Here is a 4469-nt window from a genome sequence, read left to right on the forward strand (position 1 = left end):
TGGTAATCCACATCCACTAATGAATTATCCAAATATAAGATGTCCATTCCTAAAGTTCTCCCAAAAGTAGAGAGAAAACTTCCTAATTTAGCTTTAAATATATTTCCTTTAAAAAAAAAAAAAAATACATGTATTAACAAACAAAAGAGCTTTTATTACTTGAAATGGCACGTTAAATGATCAGATTCCAGACATTTAGAAGTTAAAACCCTATTAGTCTTAAATTGTCTTTCATTTTCCTCTTGAAGTGATTTGCTTTGAATGTCTTTTGTGGGCGTTAAAAATGTTACTGGCTCAATGTAACGCTATTTAGAGGCGCACATCAAAACCCGCCGGTCGGCCACTAATGCAGCAGAGCTGCCATAATTAAATGTTTGTTTTTGAAGGAGATGTGATGTGGTTGTTTTCTGACTCGTTTCATCTCTGCATGTTTTGAGGGGTGTTTTCACCATCTGTGTGTGTGTGTGTGTGTGTGTGTGTGTGTGTGTGTGTGTGTGTGTGTGTGTGACGGGCCAAAAGTTGTGATGTTTAGTTACCACGAGTAGCTGATGACAATGTGCAATAACTTGGATGCGTCTTAGCATATATAATACCGTACAGACATATTGTGTTAATGACACATTTCTGAGGAGGAATTTTCTACGATTTGAATAAGAGCAAAATTCTGTTTTGACAAATGGAAAAGTTACGTAACCGCGCGTGTGTGTGAACTGGTGAGGATTTAGATGTCATCATACCTGCTTAAAGCTTTGTTTCAAGACTTGGACTTGGTTTTAAACTTCATCTTAGAACCAGTTTTAGGTTCAGGTAAAGGTTAAATAGTTGTAATTGGTGCGAGCATTAGTGCTATTGAGGAGGTGTCATAGGAGCATGGTAATTACAATTTACACAGTTTCTGTTCAGGTGCTTGTGGGCGCGTAAATTGTATAATTGTCCATAAATGTCACCTAATGAGACAGACAGGATGTACTTCGATCACAAGTATGATACATTAGTAATATTGTGTTTAAAAAAACTCAATCAATAATTCCTAATCTGACTGAAAGTGCTTTCAGTGACATTATTTCAAGTTCCGGTTTTATTCACAGCAAATAAACCCCACATCTGTTGTCTGGATGTTCAAGCTGCTCATACTTGTAGTAAAGAAATTTCCTCCTATTGTAGGAGGTAGTAGGATATTAGGATATGGATCTCAGCATTATTGAAGCATAGTGGGATCATGTTGACAGACAACAGAACAAAAGGCAGAAACATCCACAGAAGAGCTTTGAATGTCCTTCAAGAAACCTGGAGAACTATTCCTGAAGACTGCTTAGCAATATTTTGCTAAGCAAAATATAAAGAAATGAGGGCTGGCTCAAGACTAACGTATCGTACTTTTTCATGGGTTATGTGCAAATTAGTGCTACCATAACCCATACCATAAGTGCTATGGGTTATGTGCAAATAAGTATTGGTTGTGCTAAACAACCAATACTTATTGCAAGCTACAAATCACATGAGCGTTTTAGTTGACTAAATGTGTCATGGTTCTCAAGATCTGGAGAGGTCGTGGTGTGTGTGTTTTTTGTCTTCGCCTCTCCCACCAGGGCGGAACTGGACCTTGATTCCCCGCCTCTGAACCCTCCCTGAACACACACCTGCGGCTCATTCACACTGATCCTGGCAGACTACTTAAGATGGCAAGAGAGGCTGCTTCCTCGCTGGATCGTCACATTATTTAGTGTCAGTGTAGCCTAGCCTTTGGAAGTATTCCTTGTGATCACCTAGAGTTTCCTCCTAATGTTGTTTTTCTGTGTACAGGCCTTCTAGATTCCCTTAAGACTAAAATTGATTCATCCATGTGTCTAGATAAATAAGCTGCCTAACCACAGTTATATGCCTTAAGCCTTGATTAAAGCTACAGTACATTGCCGTCCCTGCCGTCTGGATTTCTGTGGATGTGTGTGAGTGAGCGTGAGCATTTTGGAGTGGACATTCAGAGTGAGCTGTGGATTAAGTTCAAGAGGAGCGTATGTACCCCGCCTTGGACCTTCCCCTCGGACCCCCCTCCACCCCCTGGAGCCCCGTGTTATCTGTCTCACTGTATATATGTAGATATTCTCACTTGGTGCCACACTGTAAATAAACCCTCACCTTCTCTCTAAACTTCAGAGTCCTGCGAGTGAGTCCTCTGCCTAATAATCTGTGACCAAATGAAGTCATCAGGGTGCCCCAAAGGAGCAGGGCACAGTAGATGAAAAAATAAAAGCCCTCAGTATGCAACTAGTGTGCTGCAATGTGGACTCTAAATTAAAAATGTGAAAATTTGCACGTATAACTTTCTCGAATGTTTCACTACAGGCTGTTTGTTGCTTACATGCAAGGCAGTGCGCACAAAGGCCACAGAAGCCTCCAAAACATCACACACAGACACACACAGCGCCACGTGTTGGCTTCACTGATTACCGTGTGTTGCGTTCAGTGGTGTGTAAAGTGCTGCCGCTGCGAGTATTAGCCTGTTTATCAGAGTGTGTATTAACGTGCTCCAGCGCAGGGGCTGAGGGGACAGAGTGTGTGTGTTTGAGTGCGTGAGCGTGCTAGCAGGGGATCACAGGTGTGTTTGCGAGCTCCGCAGAGAGCCTCCTTCCCCCTATAACCCCCACGCCCCCACCTCGAGCATCCTGGGTAATATCAGCCCACGGAGCACCTGCGTCCCTGTCCCAGAGCGCACGCACGCACACACACACGCACACACCTCTAATGGCCCCGTATCAGCCTGCCATACGGCTCTAATAGCCAGCTGTGTGAGCAGAAAACCGTTGGACCGTGCTGACACTCACTGATGCAGTTGTAATATTAGATCTGAGTTAACTGTGATCTCCAATTAGTTTTCATCACACTTGAAACAACCAATGAACACAGAAAACTACATGAAACACACAAAGGATATTTCACGCTTTAGCTTTGAATCCATTTAAAAAACAAAAACAAAAAAACTTTAGTAGCACACAGGGCTCACGGCTTTACTTTTCCAATAACTTTTTCTTGACTTTCCACCACTAGGTTGGCTGTTTTCTGAGGGATTTCCTCTCCAGTTTGAGTGAAAACATTTTCAGTGGGAAAGAAACAAGTAGGTTAGAGTCGTGGTCGAGTGTGTAGGTCAGGGTTTTCACATGCAACTTAATATAAATGTCTTCCCGACAACAGCCTGCTACCACAGCCATTTCACACAAACACGTTTGACCTTAGAGGGGCAGACAGAGATATGAGTTTGCTCAGATGATTCAAATTGTTATCAGGTGCTCTGGCATGTAAGGAAAACACGGAGCTGCACAGAGTTAGCAAAACTCTTAATGACTCCCAGAACAAAACAACTCTGAACCCTCACAGCAGATATCATCACAGTGTCTCTGACAGATACAGTTCTTTGATAACATTTTTAAATGGATTATATTCATTGGAAAGACTCAAGAACATCATTAAACTCAGATTCACTTATGTTATCAGATCAGTACATTTTTCCATTAGTATACTGCAGAATGCTATAACACCAGTATTTAAAAAAGGAAAACAGCTCCGGGAAATATTAAAAACTATAGGATGAGGCTTTCACTCGCACATACATTTTAAGTTAACAAGAACTTTATTTCTGCAAACAATAACTACATTGACTTCTCTGGTCAGTAAACCCAAGCAGCTAAACTGCAGGACGGTTCACCTGCATGGTGTCATTTAACACGTGCTTGTGTCAGCTAATGTTTCTCCCTTTAATATTTGTTTCTGCAGTCCTCGAGTTAAATCTGCACGACCTAAATTTAAAAAAAAAGAAAAAAAGAAGCCCCCCCCTCAATCCCTTTAATTGCTTTTGTACAATTTATATTTTGCAGTTTACAGCTGCTGTTTTTTACAGTCACGTCTGTGGTCAGCGAGGCCTTTGCATTCGACAGCTGCTCTTTTTATAATGTCGGAGGTTGGAGCTGCAATTGACTACTTAGAATCAGAGATGGAATGACAGCTATTTTGATACGAGCTTTTACATGACTTTACATGCACCCTTCAGTCATTATCGAGATCAACTGATGGATTTCTCTGGAGAGCAGACATGACGACAACAAACAGGAAGACTCTTGGAAACAGCCGCCTTCGTAAGTTGATGGGTGTGTTTGATAAACACACACACACACACACACACACACACACACACACACACACACACACACACACACACACACACACGGTTTGTGCAGGCTGCTACTGTAAATGTCATCGCAGTGCTACTGAATTTTTACAATTCAAAAGATGCAAGATTTCCCACACAGAAAATGCATTAAACTTATCAGATTTTCCTGCCATGCCTACAACAGAATCAGCAGTTCAAGATCACAACTGAAACTAACAGGAACTCTGTCCTGCAGATAAACTATAAAACGATTCATTTGTTTTCACAAAATCTCAACCTTTGTTGCACAAAATGACACAAAACAGTG

The sequence above is a fragment of the Astatotilapia calliptera genome, chromosome 23, assembly GCF_964374335.1.
Source record: "Astatotilapia calliptera chromosome 23, fAstCal68.1, whole genome shotgun sequence".
NCBI lineage: Eukaryota > Metazoa > Chordata > Actinopteri > Cichliformes > Cichlidae > Astatotilapia > Astatotilapia calliptera.